Source organism: Hirundo rustica, chromosome 5 (genome assembly GCF_015227805.2).
Source record: "Hirundo rustica isolate bHirRus1 chromosome 5, bHirRus1.pri.v3, whole genome shotgun sequence".
Classification (NCBI taxonomy): Eukaryota; Metazoa; Chordata; class Aves; order Passeriformes; family Hirundinidae; genus Hirundo; species Hirundo rustica.
Genome location: NC_053454.1, coordinates 70,700,868 through 70,727,725, shown reverse-complemented (window position 1 = coordinate 70,727,725; position 26,858 = coordinate 70,700,868). Strand labels below are relative to the sequence as shown.

The window sequence follows — 26,858 nt, the reverse complement described above, 5'->3', positions numbered from 1 at the left end:
GTCAGTCCCATACTTGCTGGCCTTTTGAGTGCAAAATACTGCTTTATAATTTTTGTTGTGAGCCCTCTTACAGCTGAAATAATAAACACTCACTTGTAGGTATTTGTTTAATAACTAGAGTACACGCCTTGTGTTTTTTCACGCAATGCCTGCAACAGCCAGTGAACCAAAACAACAGGCACTGAATTTAGACAGCTTCTCCTTCACCACTGTAATGGAGACATGGAGGCATTCACAGAGTTTTTATCTTCTCTACTTTTTAAGTACCATCAAGAGCATCTCAGCCTAAACTGGGTTTAGGAATAGCCTTAATGTAAAGGCTTACAGAAGTAACCTATACGGTGAGTAAGAGTGTTATGAAAGAGGAGCTCATCTTTTACATTTGGAAGATAATCCACTAATTTCCTTGCTGAATTAATCAGAACTGTCCCTTCATCTTACCTTGTGCTGTTTTTCAGTCTTGGCTTAGTCTGATGTTCTGTTTAGTGTGTGAATTGCCAGCTAGCACGGTGTGAAAACATATAGAGTAACACTACAAACATTTTACCAAAGCTGTTCGTTTTTTTTTTTTTCTCTTATGAGCAAATGTTCACTGCAATTCTTTCTGCAGCCTTTCTGCCCACTCTTGGGATAGTTGCTGTTTCCATGTCACTTGGAGTCCAACAGCTCTTTGTGTTGACACAAGTACAAGAGCAGCAGTGATGAAAAGATTCAGAGGTTGTGGACAGGATTATACATGTCATTAGACTTTCTGCTAATTTTTTTAAGATTAGGAGTTACTTATGTTACATAAATACTGCATCGTGCTTTCTGGAATCATTGAATTGAGTCTCAGATAAGTGTTATCATTTGTGTAATAAATAGGGCTCAGTAAGCAACATATATGTAATTTGAATGGAAATGCCCAAAGGAAAAAGCCTCGAGTTACTTTGGGACAGCTGCCATTATACTGCACTGTGAAAAAACAAGAAATGTCATTTCCCTGGGAGCCCTTGAAGGGCCCTTAGCTCTCACCATAGGTGGGAGTTAGGGATGATGTAAGTGCTGTACTCTGTAAGACAAGGATTCAAAACATTGATTTTGGTAACAAGAATGTAGAGTGCATTTCAGTAAAATTCAAGATAGGCAGTTTCTGTGAGTCTGCAAAGTAGTTTTAACACAATAGCTATTAGATGAATCCATGAAAAGTTTGGTAGTTCATTCTTTCAGGTTCCACTGAACCAAGGCAAACTCTAGGGTCATGATTAGGGATAAGTAGACTAAACAGGAAATCTATCCAGGCACGATTGAATGTAGGAGAAAGGAATACAGGTGACTTCACCCCTGATAATTAACAGCTGTGCTAATTACCCAGTACAGCCTCACCCCGATGAGTCACAGCTACATCCAATAAAGATAAATGTGATAAAAGGGGGTGGGTTAGCTGGGGAGGGGGAGTCATAAAGGAGGAGGAACCCTGTGGAAGAGGGAATGAGAGGAGCATAAAGAAGAAAGATCCTGGGGAGAGAGAATCACTGCTGTGAGGTCAGTGTGGGTGTGCAGTCTGAGCCTGTTGTTGGAACCTGCAGTCACAGTCTGGCTGGGTAAAAGCTGCAGTCAGAGTCTGCAAACTGATCCCTGCAGTCAGAGTTTAGCAGGAGATACCCAGCAGTCAGAAGGGAAACCTGCAGTAGGAGCTGCTGCAGCCAGAGTCAGTGAATGGTTGGAGTCAGGATGGCTGAGCTGTAAAGAGGAATAAACCATGGCCCTTTTCACGCTGTGATGAACGAGGAGTCTCTGTCTTGGCTCATTTCTCCCTTCTAACAAGAGGGCTGCTGCAACAATTGAACCTTGTCTTAGACCTCACCTAGAGATAGCAATAGTTTATCTGGACCAGACACTGTGGCATGGGATGGAGACTGATGTGAGGAAATATGCTCCTAAATACATTTAGTGTCGTATTCTTTACATTTCTCAGGGAGATAAGGAATTGGGCTTTTCCTTTGAATTAAATTTCACTTTGAAGTTAAAAGTGTTCGAGTCTGCTAGAATATATGGAGTGTGAGTAGGTGTAACAGCTCAGAGACCATCAGATTAGGCAGTGTGTGAGTTACAAATCCTATTTGAAGGAATTATGCTTGAATTTTTTTTTTCTGTTGTCAAATGGAAACAATCAACTGGCACTATGAACCCCCGAATTATTGTCACTAGTTTTCTACGGGAGAAACTAGATCTATAGCTTCTCAGACTAGGGCAGGTTTTAGGTCTACTCCTTGAAATATCTGTCTTTTTGGAGGGTTCCCCGCCACATCCAAACCACTTGGAGCATTCTGAACTGTTGGTGGATGTGCTGTATGGATTATACTTTAAATGGGACAGACAGCCTGTGTGCCAGGCACAGCCTTGACCTTTGAATTAACGGGGCACTTGGCAGGGTCTAGCTAGTGCTCCTGTACTTGCTGCATTGACTACAGAAAACCTTAGTCACGGGGTTTCTACGCTGTTGTGTGTCCATGTCCTATGGAAAGTAGAGGCCCAGGCACCATCCACCAGAGGAATTGCATCCTGTCTGTCAAATGCTTTCAGCTCTCCTCAGGGCACTTATCTCTGGCTGTGAAAGAGGACCCCACACAACGGCATATGACTTAAGAGGATTTCTCTGAGCTTCAGACTGGAATGAAGGGTTCTGCTCCTTTGATGAGGCTTTGAACCCGCAACTTTATGCGTGCAAAGCCTGTACTAGCACCCTCACCTCCTCCCCATGCTACGGGTGTGCTTCAGGGAGAGATAATCCACGTTCTGATTCCATGAATTTAAAACTAAGGGGGCTTGCAGCAAGTATTAAACTTTATCTTAGGTAGTCAATACTAAAGGAGCATCCATATGTCACTCCGGTTTCAAAAGTAGATAAGGCACTCAGCTGCATTCTTTAATGCAAATCCCTCTAAAACCTTATATGCTATTAGTAGTCTGCTAGTTATTTGATGAAAGAGAAAATTAACTTTTCAAAGAGCTAGGCAAAAAATAGAGCCGAGTCTATTACGCCAACCAATCCAATATTCTGCACAATGAGATAGTGTTTCTTTCTACTCATTATGCCTAGCGAAAGCAATCAACAGAAGCCTGAAATGATAATTGTACAAAAATGCAATCTGATTAAAAGTAGAGATCGGCAGGTATTGGAAATAACCCACCTATCTCTCAAAGAAGATGCAAAGTCTCTGTGGCGCAAGTATGGGATTGTTTTAGCTCGGCATTGCAGGCTTGGTTTTCTTTCTAGATGCATTTGCCCTGTGTTAAGACATCTGTGCTCTTAATGGACATGCGTCAGTTTAAAACAGAAATAAGAAACATAAGAATTAAAGCCATAATATTAATTCAATTTAAATACTAATATGTGCATTAATGTTGTGATCTCTTTGCCACTTATATTGCCTCAAAGCATTTGGGGAGCTACAGTAAATCAGAACCTAATTCTGGGTCACACCAAGGTTAATTAGAGCATATGAAATTGCTACTGGACTTGTCCATAAATTCAGTAGCAACAGTTATTAACCATAAAATTACTAGATAATAATAATAAAAAAAAAACTGTGACATTCAGGAACTAAAATTATATTTGCATTAAGTAAGGGGAAAAAAGATATTTCAGATGCTGTTATTTGAGGATTGCTGGTGAGTTGCAAACTGCCAGGGAAAATGCTCCTTTAAGAATAAATTGGAATAGATGGGAAAGGATAAGTGTGAGACACTTGAGTGTACTTTTTCATATACTCACAAGAAGGCTGTGGACTCAGCATGTTCAAGATTAATTTGATAAATACCAGCTCCTTTTTTTCAGAACATGCTGCAGTGAGTCTGCTGAATATGGGGAGGGATGAGGGGAAAAAAACAAGAGGCTAGATCTAAAATGTACCCAACTCTCATCTTGCATAATGCAAGAGGACTTACATACACTCCATCTAAACTGCAATGTATCTTTCTTCCAGCACACTAACTGCATTTGGAAATGATTTTTATCTTCATAGCTTTTTAAATTCCTAGTTCAGCCTGCCTCTCCCTCTTCCTCTCTGTTTCACACAAAGCAAACAGTTTCGTTCTTGGATTCCTACTGCTTTACCCCACATTGCACAGGGAGTGAATTCCAGTTTGCTTCCAAAGGGGTGGGAGAGACCTGAGCAGAGGATCTTCATGGAGGCAGCTGAGTTCTACACCTGTTGTTCGTGGTCATGCTGGGACTGACCCATCCCCTATCCAGGTGTAAGAGAAAACTGATTCTGCTCATGTACAGAATGGATACAGTCCTGAAAACCTCTTTGCTGCGCCCTCTCTGTAGGGCTAGGGAGGAGACCTGATTTAATACTGGCAGCAGAGAATAGATACCATTTTGGAAATCTGAGAGAGGAGGTAGCATTAGCTCACTGCAGAGTATACCTGAGCTGTAATATAACCAAGACAACTGTGACCACGAGTGTGTGATTGCTTTTTTGTAAGCAAGGAGTGTGTAATGGAAGGTATTCAGCTGAATCTCAACTTCAGGAAAACAAACTCAAAGTGAAGAACTTTCTGTTAAAGGGAAGAAGAAAAATTAGAAAATGCTGCTTATGAAGGTAAAGAGGCTGCACTGCTTGTTTTTAAAAAAGGACAATTTTCAGTATATAGCTTATATTTTGAAGAAAGTGCTGTGGAATGTACAAATACCATGAGACTTCTCATTAGATAGTTATTTACACCAAATGTGACAAGAGCTGTACATAATTACTCAGATAGAGAAAGGCTTCTGTAATCTATAAGCTGCTAATAATTTCCACGAAGCCAAAACCCATAATAATATTTATAAAAAGAGAATGGTCGAGGAAAGCTGTGGGCATAACTATAGTGGCAATCAACAGTAGAAATATTCCACAGCAAACCATTTTATCAGTGAATCAGCTGAAGAGCAGGCATAAAATCTAGATAAAGATGACAAGATGGGTTACAGAACTACAGAAGACAGAAAAATATATAAAGCCATGGTTTTCAACCAGCCTTGGGGCAAATAGAAGTTCACCTGTGCAGACATTTCACATAGTTAACATACCTAAGGTCTCAGTCTACTGAAAGTGCTGGTTTTGATGTACAGCTTTCTATCATCCCCATCTAACTGCTTCCCATCACAAAATCAGCCAAAATAGAGACTAGTGGTCTGCCAGTCGTCCAGCCTGATTTTCTGCTTTTGACAGAATAAGAAAATGACAGTGATGCTATGGAGAAAGAATATACAATTCATGCAACTACTTATCCTAAAAGGAGGTGCTTCTTTTCATCTGTTTTGAACTGATCTCCTGCCAACAGTTCTTTTATTTTGGGATCTAAAAGCAGCAGTTCTGTCCTCCCTTTCTCAAGCCATTCAGAGGAAATTCAGAGGAAAAGAGCTGTGCCTGTAGAAAGGAAGTCAGCTGGTAACAACAGTCCAAGTGGCAATGCCAGGCTTGCTCTACCAGTTTCTGCTTTGCTATGAGCAGGAGGTGGTAAAGTCACAGAAATTTCAGGTAAATTAAATTTCCTTGGGCTCTGACCTGTTGTTATTAACACAGTGATGCCCACATCAATATTTTTCTCATGCAGTCACTATTTTTCTTCAGCTTTTATCCCAAGTCTGATCTAATAAACATGGTTATTAATAAAAGTAATTTATTAGTGTTTCTATACATTTAAGTTCTTTAATGGGGTATGCTAGAATTACTTTCTAACATTTGATGGCCATTGAAATCTGCTCTTTGGACCAGCTGCCTAATACTGACTTACACACAAATATGGGATTTAGACATAGGAGAAAGAAGATAACTGAGTGGGAAAGGAATGCCAGTGGTACAAAATAAATGCCATTCCTTAAAAAACTGCAGGAGCTAAGGCATGTTTCCCATAAATATTTATTGAGGACCAAAGTTTTGCAACACTTCTGCCACAAGGGACTTGTATTCTAAAAGCAGTGTAGAAAGAGAAAGCTTCTCTGCATTTTTCTGCCTTCCTCTTTCAGACTGTATGTACTCACTGTGACATCCATTTGCTGCATTAGACTTAATTTACATATTTGACTGCTTCATCTGCACGAATCTCAATTATCCATCTTCTCTGTGATGACTTGCCTCATTCCAATTCTTCTAAGGAACTATAATTTTAAGAAAGAAATAAATAGGGGGGTGGGGGGAGGAAGTAAATTAAGGTTCCAGGGTCCCAAATGGCAAGCTAATCCTGACTTGACATTCAGGATTGACAATAATCTTACACAGGCTATAATTTTAAGACTGTGCAGCTTTTGGCCCTTGGTAGTGAGAATTTTTGTGTCACAGTAGGTAAGGAAGAGTCCTGTATAAGCCGCAATAGATGTTGGTGTTTGGTGCTGAGATAATTAATATTCTGCTCTCACTACTACATCATACCTACCATCCCAATTGTACCAGATGCCTTGAGACAAACAGACATGCAAGGAGGTAGAAAACTTATTGTAAACTTGTTTTGAGGTTTTCAAAAAGATAAGAACTTCACAGGCTGTGAAAGACTGTACATATTTTCGTGACTTTCCTCTCCAAATACGTGGCTGAATACCACCCCCCCCCGCCCCGATTTAACATGTATATTTTAGTTTGTATTAATTTTATATGACTTATAGCTCTCTTTCAATATGAGATCTGCTTAAAACAACACCTCTACAGCAGTTATTCTACCTGCTTTTTAAAAAGGAAAATAACGTGGGAGAGAAATCTCGGAATTTTTGTTAGAGAAAAAAATATTCAATGTAAAGAGCATAGAGCAGCCCAGAGAACAGCCTGCTGACAGCTACTGCAAAAACAAAGAAAATTTAAGCCACCTCTTCTTATACAAGTTGCTGTGCCCCATTACATGACACTCTAGAACTGGCAAAGTGGATAAAGAAACAATTAAACATCAACCTAAGTAATTCCATCCCACATTTACCTTTATATCTGGATAGAAGTGCAAAAAACTTAGTTCAAATTTTCATGCACAATGTTCCAGCCAACCCCCTTAGCCCTCTTAAATTTTAATTCATTCCAATTTTCAGTGTGTGTCCACAAGTGGACAGATTCTAAATCCGTGACTCGTTTTGTTAAAATAAGCATTTTCCAAGTTGTTGCTGGATGCTTCAAAAAATATACAGCGAGATAGCTTTTTTTCTATAGCAAACTGGAGGATACAACTTCTTACAGAGAGTTACATTTTAATGTCACAGAGGTAGCCAGATGACAGCAAGGTCACAAACAGCCATTCCAACTTGCCAGGCCAGTTGCCAGCTGCAGCAGATTTGTCTTTCGTGGGATTAATGTTCTACAATCACTTGTACCCAAAGCAGGTAATTGAAAAGAATTTTTTTTTTTTTAACAATTATTTTGGCAACATGGATTCCTATCCTAGTTTTATCAGGCTTGTATACTATAAAGATTTCATTTTTGTGTTGCACAGACAGGATTAAGTGAAAGTAAAATAAGTTTCTATGGCATTAAATCACAAATGGCCTTTGCTCGAAAAGCTGCGTAAACATTTCAGGGGAAATGTTTCCAATGGAGGAATGGCATGGAAACAATGCATGGATTAATATGCTGTGTACCATTCTTCTTGCCAAAGAAGTTGGGGAAAGGTGATAAAAAGGGCAAACTTGGTTACTTTTATGGTTGTATTTCTGATTGATTCAGGTCGATATATGTGTTAAGATCTTCAGGCTGCTTTGAAACAACGTTGCCTCAGGAATGCTGCAAAAGTGTGCTTTATTTAGGCAACGTCCTGTACAACAAAAAAATATCAGAGACTCTGGCTGTGTAGGCTGCATAGTCTAAAAAATTTTGATTGCACTCTCTCTTCACTGACCGCTCAAAGTTGAAACTAGCTTCTGCAAAATCTTATTTTGAGTACTTGGGGAAAAAACGTTAAATATGGTGAATCATATAGTCTTAGCAATTACTGTCAAAGTCTTGTCAGTTTGAAAGATTAGAGATGTAAAATACTTGCTTAAATTTAAAAATGAAAAAACCCATAGATTGACAATACAGAAAAAGGCATTTCAAAGTAGGTCCTATGAGAACCACTGAAAAGAACACAGTTGCGAGAACAGTAATTGGGTTTTCTGCCTTCTTTCTTTACTATGAGTGAGGTCCTCAAGAGATTTAGACATGCACTGACTCAGTCTCAAGGGGAAATCAGGAAGAAAAGGTGAGTATTTCCAGGCTAAAGGTATAATTTCATCCTGCATGGTTTAGAGAGAGGAAGAGAACTGGGAGGACAGAGCAGGTGATACACAAGCTGTGAGTTTTACAGTTAATCTGTCACCTTCAACTTTCTATTTTTTACTCCAGCAATATATGTGCTCCTGAAATCCATATACACAATATTGTTCAGCTTCAGAAGAGGTGATAATTACAAATAATAGGCATAAAACCATTTTGTTTATTATTTTCCTTTTCTTATCCAGATCACTTTTGATGTGGTTTTATTATTTTTTAATTTTTTTTTTAATTTCTGCAATTCATTACAACATAAAGTCTAATTCTGGTTTCCTTGCAGTGTTGTAAGAATTAGTCACATGAAATAATTTGAGTTTATGGGGAAAAATCTGCAGATGAGCTGAGCTACTTAGATCAGAGCTAAAAATGTCTGGGGAGAAGCTTGTACAGATATGACAAGATTTAAGTCAATAAAACAGCTTGACACACGCTGTCTGGGGGAGAATAAAACCAAGGACATTTTTGTATCCCAGTAAACCCTATCATGGCAGTAGGAAAATCCTGAAAAAGCAAACAGGACCAGACACTAGCTAAGTCAAACTGGGAAGCCTCAGGTCACCTTATCTGGGGGCAGTCAGCTACTGTACTGCAGGATGACAAGCAGTAAGGCTGTCACTCTTCTTGATGTGGTGCTGAAAATAGCCACTCATGCAAAAACCGAATGTCCAAAGATCAGTCAGTGTGATGAGAATTTGAGAACCTAAAATTATTTGGAAATATGCCAACGGGTATCAATGCCACTCACATGAATGCATTTGCTATCTAGCGCTGACAGATCAGGAATACACAGGGTAGAGGACCTAGGGCACTCTGCATGTCCTGAAAGCGAATCGAATCACAGGCAGAAGCACAGAGATTGTTGATAAAATGCGGATTAATGATCAAAACCCATGTGAAGGGACACCTGTGGTCAGGTTTTCTTTGTCATATAAACATTGGTCATCACAGGCAGAAATCATTTATGGAAGAGGAGAAATGAAGAAGGAATGGAGGAAGGTACCTTTGTATTTTCTGTCAAACAGGGGTGTTTCATGGGAGAAGGGAATAAGAATGTGAGGACTTCATCCTGCTTCCTGTGTCAGTGTTTCCTCTGAGGAACTGCCAAGTTTTCACTGAGATCATGGACAAGCTCTGCCAAAGGCTGACCCTTCTTTGATTTCCTGTGAAGAGTTTCTGCCCTTTAATTTAAATGCAAAATTCCAAATAACAAACATAAGCACTTTTGGTAACAAAACTGATTTTGTTGAGACTGAAAGAGGTACAGCTAGGCCAGAAAATGCAAAACATTATCTTAGATCCATGCAAGTGGTTGTGTGGTATTTTCTCCTAATTTCCAGGCCTGCTCCAGTCTGGTGTATTATATTTTCTGGTTCTTCATCTGTACATGCAACAGGTCTGTTTTTAGGATGGAGGCAGGTAAAATGTATTGATAGATGGTTTCTTATTTTTCTCTGCTTTTCTGATTGGATTTTTAAGGCATTTTTTCATGATCGTGTGTCTTTTAAATGACTATGTCTATTTTATATAATTACAAATGATGGTTATAACAGGAAAGTTCTTATATTTCATGAAGCAACAGTAGTTTGACCTTAATTTGATTTTTTTTTTTTTTTTTAAATTTTGTTATGAGTGATCTGTAATGAAAACTGGAAATGATCATCTCATTTTCCCAAAGAATTTGATTTATGAAAGTAGATCTGCAAGGTTTCAACTAATAGTTTATGGTGTGTGTGATCAATTATTTACTCAGCTTCCTATTTACCTTGAATGTTTCATTGCATTTTCATAAACTCCTATGTACTGAATCTCCTGGCTGTAATTGGTTCCTTTACTTTTTAATGACCCAAAATTAGTTGCATAGATCTAAAATGGATCTAAAAGAGCTCTTCATTGCTTTTATCTTTGCACACTCTCTGATATAATATCTCAATCTATTAAAATGGTAATTTAATTTTTTGATTAAACACAGATGGAATGCTATACTGGGAAATGGAAGATGATAAAAATGGAATAAATTGATAAACCCCTATGTAAGGTAGGACACTGGGGTTCTCTGTGGATGGTTCTCATTCACTCATTTTCAGCTGAATTTGGTGCTTTGCAGTGACAATATTGGTGAATATTTCTTGAGGTACTGAAAATTAAACTGCAGTGAAAGGAGTCCTTAATAGGGCTCTGCTCATAAGAATATTGAATTTGTGTTAAAAGGAAGAATGAATCTATATTAGGAGAAAATTATGTGAACTAGCTACAAGCTGAAACTTCAAATGTGTTTTCTAAATTACTTCTCAAACTTGGCAAGAAAAATTCTAGCTCTTCATTGTAACTTCTTTTACAAGGAATCCTCAGGAATATACTTAAAATATTTGAAATATAAGATCTTTACTATTTAAACACTTTTCTACTATTTCAGTTTATTATAATTTAAAGATGTAAATTATTTCATTTTTGTGCAAAATGATCAAGAGAAGAAAATACTTTCGGTGGCAAATACAACATTTATAATTATAAAATGTCTTTAAGTTGGAAAACAATCATTATATGTCCATGTTGGAATATCGCAACAGCTAATTTGACTAAAATACTGAGTATCATGTTTTTTCTCATGATCATGCCACATATCTATGCTTCTAAAGTTAATTTCAACAATTTAGCATGAATATTTTTGATGATAATCTTCACAGTTCCTTAAAACCGTGAAACACTGAAGAACAATATTTCAATTTCACTGAATTTCCTTGTCATAAACAAATTGTTATGTTCTGATTAACTATAGTAACAAGACGACATTCCTATGCAAGTGTATATTATATCAAAGTTGATCAACTCAAGAAAGCCTTTTGTTTTGTAATTAGGCAGGGTAACGTGCTAACTTTTTAGAGAAAGAAAAAAAAAAAAAAGAATGCTAAGGAACCAGCTGCTGTGAACTCCTGTGTGTGTTCTGGACATTTGCTGCAGTTAACCACTTACCTGGGAACTCATCAATGATCCGGAGTTGGACATGACAGTGGAGTCAGACATTCCAGAGAGTTCTGCTTCCTGCCTTGTTGCAGAGTCCACATCAGGAACAGAGGCTGATGATATTGAAGGATACACAGAGATATACACAGAGTGATGTGAAGTTCTAAGACAGATTTACATCCGTCAGCTATGGTGAGTTATAAACCTCCTCATTTCAATTCCAGTGCGACCCCATGACCGAAAATTGAATGATGAAAAATATAGCTTTTCAGATGGTAATGCTTACTGAACCTGCTGGAGGAACCAAGCTTACTTTTGCATAATTTATGCATTTCAAAATGCAGAATATATCTGCAAATGATAATCTCAAAAGAGAAGAGATTTTTTTAGTTAATTTTATTTTTAATTAAAAAATATACGTGCCATTACAGCTGGGAGAATGTGGCCTTTGAATTATGAATGTCAAGCCAGAAATGATGACTAATTACATTAACTTAAGCTATTTATAAATATATTTAAATCAAGAAATAAATTAAAAAATGTTTTCCTTAACTGAATATCAAGATTAAAGAATGTTGTATCTCAGCTAAGACATCAAAGCCTTGGAAGGGTTTGGAGAAGAAATGGTGTGCTAATTCTTACTGAAAGCAAAACTGTTCCTAAGGGAGACTATTCTAAACCATATGTCTTTGACATAAACTGGCAATAAAAGAAAGCTACTGCTGAGAATTTCTGTGTGAAAATGCAGCTGAAATGCTTCTTTCTTTTCAGACAATTTGACCTCGTTGGAGATATTGCACATCCTTATTTTGAGGTTCATATAATCTGTTGAATTGAGCTTGGCACCATTCATAGTCTTAGAAGAAATGGAATACATTTGGAAGCAAGCTATAACAATGAGATAATAGTATTACTAACTGGAATGGAACCATCAGCGGAGTTCACTTGGAGTTTATTTGTCACCTATCAAAATGCAGGACTCGGGACTATCATGGGAGGTTCCCAGATCTGGGTCCAGGGGTTTTGTGGTCTGTTATTGTGCAGAAGTAAGTTTAGGTTGACAGCTTAGTTGTGGGCTTGGCAGTGTGGTTTAGGGTTGGACTCAGTGATCTTAGAGATCTTTTCTAATCTAAATGATTCCATGGTTCTATATACATCTCAACTCTCCTCCACAACTGGACAGGCAACCACTCGTACTCAGTACTGGGGTTATTATTTGAAAGGCACAAATGTTTCGGGGTCTTTTGCAGGCCTGTCCCACAGCTTGAAAGACATACAAGACATGCTGTAGGCATGATGCTTCTCCCAGTGTTTCTGTTGGATGTACCCAGACACTGGGATTTTGTCCTCCAGTGTACGGTGAAGATTGTCTCAGTTTTTTGTTGATGGTATGATGCAAGAGACCCTCTTCTAGGGAATGCTTGCTGCTGTCTCTGAGAAAATGCACCTAGAGAATAACATGCAATAAACTCAGTAAACAAAAGAATGTATGGAATAAATATTTCTGCCAGAAGCTACAGAGCTGTAAATTGTAGATGTTTAACAATTGAAGCTACATCACACAGTTAAATTACCACATTTCTACTCTAAGATCTTTCTCATTTGTGTGTCTCCTCTAAGTTTTATTGCCACACCTATTATTAATTATTGACTGCCCAGGATTGGGTTAGAACTGAAACACTGGCAATAGGCATTGGCAGGTGAAGGAGACAACAAATGATAGATTTAAGAAATAGCTTTAGCTCATTTCTAATTTCTGTCTAAAAAGGTCAGAGCAATCCTATTTTTTACAATATGTTTGCATTTTATTGTAATGGGAATCTGGGTAAAATCCTCATTATTGTACTGTTTCTGCTGTAAACACCCTAAGTCACTGGGTAAAATACAAAAGCTTCATTATTTCAGGGACATAGACAATTTTTCCTCCTGCCCCATTAGAGAAATTCCATGACTAGTTTTGTTTATACTCTCACTTTCACCCGCTGAAGCTTGAATTAATTTTTGCACAGTAGAATAACTTGGAGGGAATCAGCTTATTCCTTCTCTCTTAGTAATCAGCCCATAGCCTTTCAGTAAGGGTGCTCATCAGAAATAAGATGAATACTGGAGCTCAAATGTACAGGCAGTAGCCATGAGGTTTCTCTGTCCAGTCATCATTGATTTTAGAAGGAAATGGCAGTTTTAACTTTATTTTGCCTGGAGCTGATCGTGATGGGCATTTGTTGACAGTATCTATCATATTGACCTCCTTAGAGTATGTAAGTGTTCCTTATCTTAATTTATTGGAATTCAGGGGTCAGTTAATCTGAAATATATATATATATATGTATATTTACTGACTTACAGTAGTTCTGCTCAATAAATGAGCTATAAGAGTATGACATATTTGTTTACAATTTACAAATGCTCAATTTGCATATATTTAGGAAAGTGTACAATTTGAGGCCTGGAAAAGAAGTTGCTGACTGATTAGGACACCTAAAAATATAGAGGTTGGTGGGGGTTTTTTTTGTTTTGTTTTGTTTTTAATGGATTTCAAAATTCAGAATTTCCCACTGAGCCCATGTATTTAGAGGTGCCAAATCTCTCCTTTACAGAATGGTATGCAGTAACTGCTTTATGGAAGAGATGAAATAAATTAAAAAAACTTCTCCTCAACTTTTCCTGTCCTAATGTCTCCTTTAGGATTCTGTTTTAAAAAATGGTGTTATGGAAGTCTTCTTGTAGCATTTCTCAAAGTTGTAATACCGAACTTTTACACCATAATGATATAGAGAGAGGTATATGCATTGTTTCTCAAGCCCTTACATTTCAGATGAGAAAAATTTTAAGTAAATGGATATGTTATTCTTATGCAATTTTGATACTTGAACTATATTCACTGGGCTAAATTCCCTATCAGTCAGGCCAGCTCTCTAATACCTTATCTGATGATCTGTAGAGAAGCCACAGTGTTTCAAGTAACCTGTGAAATTTAATTTTTAGATTAAAAAAAAAAAAAAAAGTTAAGGATTAGTTTCTTCTTTTCAGGAGGGGAAAAAAAGAAAAGGGAAAAGAAGAGCAATTTATGCTAGTAAGGAAAATCTTAGTTGTTGAGCACTAGTATTAACTTTAACAATGTGAGTGTGGGGAACTGAACTTTGGAATGTGGATTGTTCAGAGGCACTAGTTCCCTTTGTGTCTCCAGAAGACCTGTTCCCAAGAATTATGACTGTGTGAGTGATGTTATTCCCCAGTTCATAACTCTAACATAAATAATAACAAACACTTTAAAATATTTGGTATGGAAGAAACACCTAAGCTCTCCCTGCATATTTGATTATTTTCTTGAGAGCAAGGATAATGTCATAGATTCTGAATTCTGCAATGAGCCTTAAGGATAGAAGAAGCCAAACCCTTGAATGGTAACTTCAATTGTTCCTGGGCATTTGATGTCCATTTTTCATATTAACTTACTTTTACTGGTGACAGGCATTTGTAATTTAGTAGATACAGTTACTGAGTAGAATTTCAGTATCTGAGGACTGCCATACCAGTCTGGCTATGGAAGACTGCCATGAAGTAACAGAGAAAAAATTCTGGTGCATTTTCTGTATTTTTCCAGTGCTCTATATAGTGGTAAAATTATGCTGATTGAGATTTTTTTTTTTTTCTTGTTTGTTATTGTTTTGGATTTTTTTTTTTAATTTCTAGAACTTCTAATCAGCATTTTAAAACATCGTTAAATTGTTTTACAAAACTATGTTTCAAAGGAACTAAGATCTGTTAATAATATTTCTTTTAGAAAAGGCTAACATAATTTTCTTTGTAGCTTGAAATCTGTGTTCATATTACAGTAACTTTCAGCATATTAATTAAAAAAACATAATTCCCTTTACTACTCCACAGTCTTACTCTTTCAACTGTTCCCAATAGTAAACTGAAGCCCAATGAAATCTAATTGCCTGGTATGCAACCTGAGAGGCATTTAAAGAGAAATTAGAAACTCTAATTATATGCTAACTTTCTCCCATTTATGTTACGTTTGCAAATTTAACTCCCCATACCTTTAATTTTCTGTCTACTGCTTTAATTTTGGCTTTTCATTATTAGCAGCACTAAACTACTCTCTAGTTGCATCAATATCCTCTTATATTTTCCTAAATGAGCATAGATCAGTTTGTGTTCCCTGATGTTTGTGTTGTAGTCAGAAGTCTCAGAAGTGGTTCATTGCATTTTATTATAGAGAACTTTTGTAAGAAAAGATCAATTAAAATGACCCAAGGTTTTTTCATGCAGGATTGAAGGTAAGGGATTTTTCCCAGAAAGCCCGGTTCACTAGCCTTTTAGCTGTTTTTACAGCTGAGAGTGCTATTTTTTTGCAATTCACCACATGGTGCAGAGGTTGTTGATGATAGACAGTCCTTTATTTACTTGAATTTAGATTTATTTAATATTCCCTTTTTTTTTTTTTTACATGTATTTTGAATATAAAGTGAGATGCACAGTAAACTTTTATTTTTTTTTAATTAACATTCCAGGGTTTTTTTCCCAAGTATAGGAAATAGATTTGAATTTTTGGTATCTTCGGTTTTAATCTTTTTAATGTCTCCAGTGTGTGTGCGTGTATCTATGTATGTGTGTGTTGATTTCTGCAGAGCACTCAAAGAACTAAATTAAACCCCTTTAATCTTGTGCGGTCAAAACATAGGAACATGAAACTCCCTGTTTGTCCTGTGCCTAAAAGCAGACTACAGCAAAAGCTTATGAAAGAATGAACAGGAGAAGCTGGTAGTGCTCATTGCTTCCATCCTCCAGAAAAAAGGAAGTTCAGGGACTGACTAACCTATAGGTAGCTCCCTGTGCTTAGCAGCCTTTGGTTTATTTCATGAAGTCCTAGACTTCTGGAGTCATTTAGGTTGGAAAAGACCTCCAAGATCATGGAGTCCAGCAATTAACTCAGCACTGCCAAAACCACGTCCTCAAGTGCCACATCTACACATCTTTTAAATACCTCTGGGGTGGTGACCCCAGCAGTTCCCTGGGCAGCCTGTTCCAAGGCTTGACAACCCTTTCAGTGGAGAGTTTTTTTCCTAATAACTAATCTAAACCTGCCCTGGCACAACATTGTTACTGCTGAGAAGAGACCAATTCCCAGCTGGCTGCACCCTCCTTTCAGGTAGCTGTAGAGAGTGATAAGTTCTCCCCTGAGGCTTCTTATCCCCAGGTTAAACAGCCCCGGCTTCCTTGACTGCTCTTCATTAGAAAGACTCTTTCTCTAGTCCCTTCACTTGCTTCATCACTCTTCCTTGAGAATTTTTTCCCTTGTGCTGAGGAAAGGGATAGATCGCTCACGCTTAATAAGAGAAAACGAGTAACTTTCTTCAACCTCTGTAAATTTTAACTCATCAGAAAATCCTGTGGCAAGGATGCACAAGGTTAATTGTAAGCTCTTTGAAGACCTGCTTGTGTTGAAGTGAATGCCAGCACCCTTATCCTACCTTTAATTTTATGTTCATTGTAATGTTATGTATTCCCCTTGAATTCTTGCAGTCTCCAATATTACTTGTATATAGTTATTTTATTTCCCTTTTAAAAAGTTTTTGTTGTGGTGGTTTTTTTTTTTTTTTTTTTTTTGTTTGTTTGTTTGTTTTTTTTAACAGTGTGAATGGTATGATGCCAAAGGGAGAAGCATTATTGAATCAAATGCCCATACTTATGTATTTACAAATATATAGAAAATTATTAAGTAGCCATTATGTATACAGATATGCCTGTATATGTTTCTTTTCCCCTCTGTTTTTCATGACCCTGAGATTAGTTTCTACAAGAAGATGAAATATCTGGTGCTTTTTATAATGTGTATAAGATAGAGGAAATATGTAAAAAAAGTTGGTGTTTTTTTTTTTTTTTTAAGGACAAAAATCTGGTTATGTCCCATGAAATTATTTGAAGTACGCTAACAGGAAATAATATCTTATTCTAAATATATATATATATATATACAAATACTTAAATCTACAAATTAAAACTATATATTTTAAAGTTGCTTTGTTTCAAAATGACATTCCTTCTATTCCACACATGAAGTGTTAAAATAAGATCTCAGATTCTACTCTCCTTTTGTGCTCATATAGTTTTTTTCAAAAAGAATTGATTACATGACTGAGTGCTAGAAAGTTTGCTTGATCGTTCTCCATTATATCAGCTGGTCTAATAAAAGATATTGCCTCTGCCAACAAACCTCATTTCTCCCTTCTGAAACTGCTTTAGAAACTTCTCTGCTTGCTGGAAAAATATCAGAGAAATAGTGATTATCTGGTAACCACTCACCCAAAAATGATGCACCTAAAGCTGGAAAATGCATCACACATGAAATATACTCCAAGATCACACCAATGATGAAATAACTTTGCATCATTTAACATCATAACTGATAGGGTTTTTACATCATAATGATAAGGACTGAAGTATTAATCAGTAAAAATACATGCTAAAATTATTAAGAGACTCACTGTGACCACTAAACTTAGAACCAATTATACATTAACTGGAATGCTTTAGAAAATAAAAAGACTTGATTACTATGTAGGTGTGTATTAGGCGTCTATTACCAGCAAAGAGTGTGCTAATACAAACTTGATTATATCAGTGTTGGAAGACTACTCGTGCACATGCTATATGATATGAAATATACTTTCAAAGGAGAGGCAAGATTTTCACTCAGTATTCTTATATCTAACCAGTTTTGGACAATAAATTAAAAGGACAATATCTTGTGGTGAGAACAAAACCAAAGTTGTCATACCTGCATGTTGTAGACTGAGAGCAAAGTCTGGCCAAGGTGAAGTTGTTTAATTTTCAATAGAATCTGACTTTCATATCCTAAACTTTGAGTCTACAGACCTGTTTATTGAGTAAATATCCATCTCTAAACATTTTGCATCTCTGTATTGATATATACTTAGATGACATTACAAGACCTAGAACTCTGGGACAAACCTGAAAAAGAATTTAGATGTGTCTAACTTGTTGGCATCCTGTACCACTAACCAGCTAATTTCTGAGCTCTGAAAAGTATCCCGTGCATGAGAAATGCTGTTGGGTTGGGATCTGTAAGTGTGTCCTGGAAGTAAGGGAATGGCAGCAGCCATTCTCTTTTAACCAACAGTGTACCAACACAAGAATCCGCTCAAGGGCTGAGTCCAAATGCCACGTACACTGCAAGGATGGAAGCTCCTGGGAAGACAGCACGTGGACATGTGGTCCCAGTCAGATGGGGAAGGGTTGGAGTTTTTGTTCCATGCATCAATTTTGAATTTGAGTCACTCTGACCTAGATTCAAAATCCTTCCTTTGCCTTACTCATAAGGTTGGTTACATATCTTTATCTCTGGCGCTATCTGTCTCTAAGCTAATCATTCCAAGTGTCTGTTGTAATCAGCAGAGTTCTAATCAGTATCACAAAGATAATTACTTGCATCCTGAAGTAGACATCTAAAAGAAGCTAAATTAATTGCATCTTGAAAACGGCTATTTCTTACCATCTCACCACAAATGAAATACAAAATGATTACCTTAATGTCCATAATAACCTTATAGAACCCTAAAGTTAGCTGAGATTACTTGTATAAGTTTTGCTGTAAAACTGAAAAGCATTTTTTTTAAATGTAATTTTTTTACAAATGCTTTGAAACTGACTTTAGTAACACCCCAAGTAATTTATATTAATTCCCCTTGTGGACCCTGTAAGCCTCCATAGATGCCACAAAAGCATTTGACCTTTTTTTGTTGTTGTTTGTTTGGGTTTGGTTTTTTTTTTTATCATTATCAAAACCTAATTTCAAAGTTATTTGAGATTTCATATATGAGACTGAGACTAGCTCCAAACTGATTGTAATAGTCCAGCTCTTGTCGCAATTACACCAATTTTACAACTCCTGGCATGAATCTGAATGATTCTTAGGTGCGCTCTGCTCCAGTTTACAGTGGTCCACGTACCACCCTGTTACAATCTGACGGTATCATCAAGCAGCATGTCCCTTTTGCTTACACTGGAGAGCTTTGGTGTGCTCTGCTACCCCTTCCTGCTCTTTAGGCAGGCTCTGTAAACACCGCCTCAGTGGAAAATGAGCTCCTCTGGAATTCTTTCTGCTCTTAGTTACACACAGATTTTGATTTAATCTTTTGTGGAAATTAAGCCAGGTTCTCTCAACAAATGCTTGTGCTGCTTCATTGCGATGGTGTTTTGTCAAATAAGGAACTTTGGGCTTTTTGATCTCTGGAAGCCCTGTGTTGGAATGCATGGCAAAGTGTTAAGGTGCCCAGAGCCTCACTGCATTTACATGAATCATAACAAGGTTTCATGGTCGTATTTAAAGATTAAATCCTGGCTCCCAGCTTCCTCTCATGGGCTTCTTATGAAGAAAATGTCCATTTCCTTAAGAACAAAAGACAATGTTTTTCTACTTTCATTTTATTTACTCAGTGTCTTTCCAAAAGCCCACCACTGAATGAGCAAAGCCCTTTCCTGTTTTGAAGCAGAACGATATTAAATTATTTGTGTCTAATACTCAAGACACAAAGGTGCTGTAGTGGCCAGCTGATATTTCTTGAAGTTGTGAGTTAGTTCATTCCTGATCACAATCATCAGTAAAAAATACAGCATCATAATTTTGTAATGGTAGCATGATCTCTTGTGTCTGCTTTCGTTTTAATTTTATTTGCATAACTAAATGCTCCAGTTTGTGGGTCAGTCAGGGCATAACAGCCTGACCCTGCTTTCACATATTCACACTGACTTCTCCAGTTAATAGTGAACAGTTCTATAAGAATACTCAATCTTTTATTAGGTTAACAAAAAGGGCCTTAAAATAGCCAATATTGCAATTCACAGGAGACAGCATGTTTCTTCTGCCAAGGAATTAAAAGGTAAAGTATTTGTTGTAAAAAACCCCCAAACCAACCAACCACAACAACAACAACAACAACACCCAAAACAAAACAAACAAAAAAACCCAACAACAACAACAACAACAAAAAACCCCAAACCCAAACAACCCCAAACAAACAAACAAAAACCCCTAACAACAAAACAAAACCAAAACCACCACCACAACAACAACAAAAAACCCCACAGCTCCTTGATCTAAAATATTTCTTCAGAGTGATTCTTAAGGCTCATTTTTGGGATGTTTTAAATTCCTTTTTTGGTAGTGGTTTTATTTTATTTTATTTTTATTTATTTATTTAAAGCTAAAAACTTATACCAAATATGACTTTCTCAAGAAAATAAGAAATAAAAACATCAATTTATTCTGTGATAAAAAGACAAATGACTCAAGAGTCAGTTTGGAAGCCACTTTAGCATGGTGATATCTGTTATCCTAAAAAAGGCTCTATAGATAAAGTATATGAAGATTTGTTCCGTGTTTCTGATACTGTGTATTGCAAGAGAGGAGTGAGAATTGAAAGTGGAAATATTTGCTTTACAGTTACAGGGGAATAATGTGCTGCATCGACTGCAAGTTCAGAGACAGAAGATTATTTTCAGTTAACTGTATGTTGACTTCCTATGTTGTCCAGGTCCTCTTTTTTCTTGGAGCTTCATAGTATGTGTGATTTCTTTCCTTTTCTTTTTTTTGCACCAGTGTATACTAAATCTTTAGTCACCTCCTGAACTGTTCACAAACTTAGCAGCTCAGAAACTCTCAGACTATTATTCTTTCACTTCTGCTCTGTTTAACCTAGAAACAGAGACAACATAAAAACTCAAATAGATAAGTGTATGGTGGGAGACAGATGTAGAAGGGATGACAGGAAAGTAATGTGCAGAGGGGCTTTCAAGTCTCCAGCTATACTCAAAACAAATATGAAATATTTTAGGTTTGTTGACCTGGAGAAGCTTTCGAAAGGCTCTTGTGTTTGTCAGAAGAATCTCAGGTTTAGATATTTGTTCTCATTCTGTACTGAAAACAAATACACATACAAAAATGTTTCCTTTTTTGTATTATAATCAAACCTTTGTATATCTGTTTAGATGTATAAAAACAATAAGGTTCTTCCTTATTAACAAGTTTTATATATATTTATTATTATAAGATTATTATAATAGTCCTATTTTACATATACATATATATATATATATATATATATATAAAATAGGACTGCTTCCTATTCTGTGATTAAGGCTGAGTATACCATAGCAGCACAGGGTAGTGATAGATTGTGAAAGGATATGTCTGATGAACTGTTTCAAATTTTTCTTGTTTTACGTGACCTTGGACATGTCCTTCAATTTCCATAATTAAAAAACATGTGAGTAATACACTATTCTTTCACACTTAGCCTCTCAACTAAACTGTAGTATTCTTAACATCTGGAAAGATCAAGTAAAAATTACGCATAAAATGAAATGATCCTACGAGACTTAGAGTAGACAGAGCTGAAATCAGGAAAAAAAATACATAAGTGTCAAATCACTTATATTATGGATTCTTTTTTACAACTTGAGATTTGTAACCATACAGATATTTAATCCTGGCCATTATCTATCACTTTCTCACTCTTTCAAAGGGTAATAAATAAGAAACCCATAAACAAGCAGTAGTTGTACAGTTAAGGCACATTTATAGAAATATACAGATTTTGATAATAAGATTAAATTCAGGTCAAGGGTGTAATTCACCTCTGGGCTTTAAAGTAACTGGAGGTTGTTGATTCAACTAATGCAAGAATTGAATAACGAAAATTTTCATAGTAGCTAACAAAGGAGAAATAAGATGAGCTCCAATCTCTTAATGATCCTCTGCAAAGCAGTCTCATAGTGCAAACAGTTTCTGCCTGAGTGTTGCAGAACTTCAGAAGGTATGACATGTCTTGTGAGACAGTCCTTGGCACCCCCTACTCTGGTTAAGCCCTGGGCATTAATGCAGTTTCCTTTCAGCCGTGCTACACATCTTTCTTAATCACATTTTAAGCCCTGTGGCCACAGGTGGGGCTGCTCTAGGGTTACAGCGGAGGAGCTGTGTGGTGTTTGCTGCTCTGGGCCATTCAATGCCCTGGGTGTGTATGAGTGTGTGCCCTGACAACGTTCTATCCATGCTCCAAGACAAGTGGACTCCTCTAATAAATTGAAGGCTACCTTCCAGCCCTCCCCCAAATACCCCCCTCCCACCTCCTCAGTTAATTACCTTTCTCCTTTAGATCAATCATAAATTATATTTCTCAGGTGACTAAGCAAAGAGGTCCTTGCACTTCTGAGTACTCTTTGAGTACTTGAACTCAATAGTTCTACTTGTAAAAAGGTGTAATGACCCTTCTTTTATTTTGAAGTATATTGTGAGGCTTGATGTATTATGTTCTCAAAGGACGATGATACTAGAGTGTTGAGTGCCTTAGAAACGCCTATGCATAAACATCTGAGGTAAGGCCTTGAGTGGGATCCAAGGGTCCTTGGATGCAATCCACAGAGAAGCCTGCACAGCCATAGGAAGGTTTATTTACTTCCCTAGCTCAGCATCTCTGTGAGTTATAATTTTATTATGAAGTATAAAACCAATAAATGTAGAGGTCTGGCCTTTGTATTGAGCAGAATGGGTTTGCTACCTGCAGCGACATCTCTCTGCCAACCACCTGAACAAGTTCCAAGCAATTTGGAAAATCTCGCTGTTCTTTAAAGTGTAAATGGTTTCATGGCAGCTGGGACAAATCCATTTCAAATTTGAAATGAATCTTCTCCAGCCGTGCCAGTGCGGGGAAAAAATACAAATTACGGTACGTCGGTTTATTAGACGTGACCATCAGTGCCAAAACCGGAACCAAATGGAGCCCCTTCTGATATTAGGGTGTAGACAACTAACAGATGCGAAAAAAACCAAACCAAACCAAACAAACAAAAAAAACCCACTAAAGTTTTTTTTTTTTAATGAATAGTACAGCAATATTTTCTGTGAGGTACCGAGAAATCATATCAGTTTGTGAAATCCTTGGGAGCTTCTAGCTGAGATGCTGTTCAAGAATAGCAGGAGTTTTAAAGGTATCATTCATTTTGGTGGGTATTACAGGGAGGCAGTGGCGGCAGTCTGGCATCACTTCCAAGGTTGTTCCGGTGTTCTTGACCATGCAGGAACACGTAGTGCAGCTTGTCACACAGAAAAGCAGAAACCACAGGTTTAAAGCTGGGGTGGGGTGGGGAGCCTGACCCCTATGTACTGTGCTCTCCCAACACAAGTTGTTTCTGTCTGTGGTGGCTGTTCCAGGGCTTGGTGGCTCAGGGTGGTCTCCGTGACGAGCCTGACATGGACGGATTCTGTCAGCTCCAAGGGTTCACCATGGGCACAGCTCAGCCCCTCAGGTGACACCCTCAGGGGTGTCTTCTGTTCTAGAAAGCAGAAAAAAATGCCGAAAAGAGCAAGAGACAATCCTGCAGGAACCAGGGTCAGTGAAGGAGAGGGAAGAGCTGCTCCTGGCATCGGAGCAGAGATTCCCCCACAGCCCATAGTGGAGCAGAAGGGAATGTCCTGGAAGAAATGTGGCCTGTGGAGAGGACTCCATGCAGGAGTGGTTTGGTCCTAAAGAACTCCAGGCTGTGGAAGGATCCCTGCTGGAGGAGGAAGAAACACTTGAGGAGTGTTGGGAAGGAGCTGTTATGGACTGACTACAGCCCCCTTTCCTCATCTTCCCTGTGCCACTTGGGGTGAAGGGAATGAGGGTGTGAAGCTGAGCCTGGGAAGGATTGGGAGCAAGATGTGTCACTGAGACACACAAAGCTGTCACACGCAGACAAGAGATTTTTGCAGAGGTTCTTCTGATTCCAGCTCACAGCTGAGAGAGCCAAGAGAAGAGAGCCCCTTTGTTTATTTCTTACTTTTTATACATTTGTGGCTCTAGCAGAAGATTGGCTTTTTGGGGTTTCCACCCCTCAGCCTCAGTGGCCAGACCAGTTGTCAGTTACATTTGTTTTCAGGTTAGAAATATGCAAACAAAGGATAGAGAATGAAAAACAAAGGATTTGTTTATGTTACATCTGTAAGAAAGGTAGAAAACTGCTCTTAGTATTGTACAATAACTAAAAAGATCTGACTCCATTTATGAAAATCAAAAGGCTCAGAAAAACCAGGGTAACAAAGATGTTTTCATTTTCATGCTTGCTTATCACCATAAAACTCTGTTTAAATTGGAAATAAGTAAATTTCCTCAAGTCATGTTTAGTTTCTTTTCCCTGTGACAGTGATTGGTAAATGATCTCCTCTTTTTTTTTTTTTTTTTTTTTAACCTTCATCTATGAGATTTTCCATTAATTTTCTTTCCCTGGTGGGGAGTGTAAGGGAGTGGCTAAGGAGGATTTTGTCATGTAGCTAAGGAGAAGCTACAACAGTATCCAGAGAGAGAAATGGGGGTTTGGTCAAGTTTTTTATTTGTTATATTTCATTTCAGACATGGTTTCAGATATTACTCGGTGTCTTTAATCAGATTCATGAGTCTTCTTCTTTTTCCAATGCAGAAAGATACATTTCTAGTCAGGACATAGAGAGAGAAAAGATACAGGTGTGGCTATTGGAAACAAAACATAAAACCAAAACCAAACAGGCAAAAAAAATTCCGCAAAACCACACCAAACAAACAAAAGAAATCCCCCAAAACAACAACAACAACAAACAACAAACCACAAAAACCTAACTCCCCATCCCCAGCAACTTTAGATTTCACTTCAGTATGGATTTTTTGCCTTTGGTTTATTTATTTTATTTTTTTTTTTTCCTATGATTAAGACCATAACCTGAAACTGTGTGGGACAGAAAATACATCGTTGTCAAAAGTACAGGGACAGAAATTTTTATTTTATTAATAAAGTAGAGATTTTCCATTATAGATGAAGAAATGGGATTCTCTATTGCAAGTCAATGAGTTATCTTATTATAGAAGAAGAAAAAATATAGTTAACATATTTTGATGCATTAAAAATGGATTTTTAGTATTGCCCTGGAATTCTATTAAACATTTTTCATTGACTAGCATTCCAAAGATAATATAATGGCTTTTTGAGTCTCAAACATATGGAAATCAACTTTTATGTTTTTAACTTTTCTTTTTCAGTTAAGGTGTGTTGTATGAATGTTGAGATGAGGTATTTCTTCTTGCTACCAAATAATTTGCCAGTTTGTCCACTCTTTTGCATTTGTTTTAGCAGAGACATTTATTCCTCTGACAGGTATTAAGGAAGGTGTCGCAGGTACACCAGCAGTATAGCAAGGATGTGTATTCACAGTCCTAAAGGTCCTTTTAATATGCTCTATGGTAAGCACAGAACATATTTTAAAAGTATCTCATTCAATTTATACCTGTGATTTTTAGCTATCTATAAAATCTTGCTCTGAAGTTTCTCAACATAGGTTTGTATAGATTTACATCATACATATGTATATCTGTGCAAGAGTATATGTATGTCTATCTCTATGTGCCTATCCAATTCAGATTTTTCTCAGAGGATTTGTTTATTTTTTTCTTGTTGTTTTTATTTTTGTTTGTTTGTTTCTTTTTGTTTGTTTTTTTTTTTTTTCCCTTTCCCATTTTAGTAGAAATCATATTCCAGAAGGGCTCCATGTTATGAAGAAGTTTATGAGGAAACTTCCATTCTAGGTATTCTTCTTTAGCACCAAGGCATCAACTACCTTGCTGTGTGTTTAATATGCAGTCAGATATTCATTATTAAGCACTGCGTGAAACATCATCACAGCAAACCAACCGCATCATTTCAGTCTGGCTAAAATTAATGAATTTTCAGTTTTGGCCCAACAAAGATCAGTAAAATTAAGCGGGAGATAAACAACATTCCTTGCCCAGAGGAAAAGCAAAAACTTACCCCCCTATTTCCATTTAGTAATCCTGCGGAGCCACAATATTTAAATATCTTTCTGGCCATATTCATTCTTTCTTAGGACATTTACTGAAAGAATTTACCATTCATCAAAAGCAGAAAAAAATATTTATAGGTGGATAACTAATTTCTCATTTTTATGCTGAATTTGCACAAAACAAAACCTTGCACAGCTGCTCTTTGGAAGATAAAAAGGATTCAAATTTCTGTAGCAGACTTGTGAGTAGAGACGTTTTCATATTTTCAGGAAATCAAATTGCATGTGGAAAGGACAAGTTTTTATTTTTTTTTTTTCCCCTCTGGATCGTTTGCCTCTAGAAATATTTTATCCTTTACTTATTCCTAATTGATTAGCTCTTACGCATGGGTTGAGTATTTTTACTGCTGTAGAATGTGGGGGATGAAAGACAAATAAATAAAGAAGTTCACCTTGTAATCACTAGAAGAGACATCCAGAGTGAGAACTTTGCCAGGGCAACAGTTAGGGAGGCTCACAGTTGTTTTGATAGTGATCTTGGTTTTATGTCCACGATTTGCTTTAATTATCTAGGCAGTTGTAAGAATGTCCATCACCTTAACCAATGGGCCTCACACAGCCTTCCTTGAGGTAGAGCGTGTAACAAAACTGTTATATAAGTATTTGCCATATAAATAAATATTTCATTGTTAGAATAAACAAATATGATATCAAAGAATTGTTTTACCAAAGGAAATGCAGCAAATGCATAAAAGCAGAAAATGAGAGAACTAAGAGGGAAAAACAGATTTTATTTAAAGGAGTTGTGA

The 26,858-nt window shown here is 37.1% G+C and overlaps 1 long non-coding RNA gene across 1 annotated transcript; it reads left to right on the top strand.

The window, feature by feature from the left end:
- The first annotated feature begins 1,430 nt into the window (after positions 1–1,430).
- LOC120753117 (uncharacterized) lies at positions 1,431–13,931 on the top strand. The gene is made up of 4 exons (XR_005700974.2): positions 1,431–1,524; positions 10,225–10,290; positions 11,214–11,408; positions 11,988–13,931. It is a non-coding gene; the product is annotated as an uncharacterized LOC120753117 (long non-coding RNA).
- Positions 13,932–26,858: the final 12,927 nt, after the last annotated feature.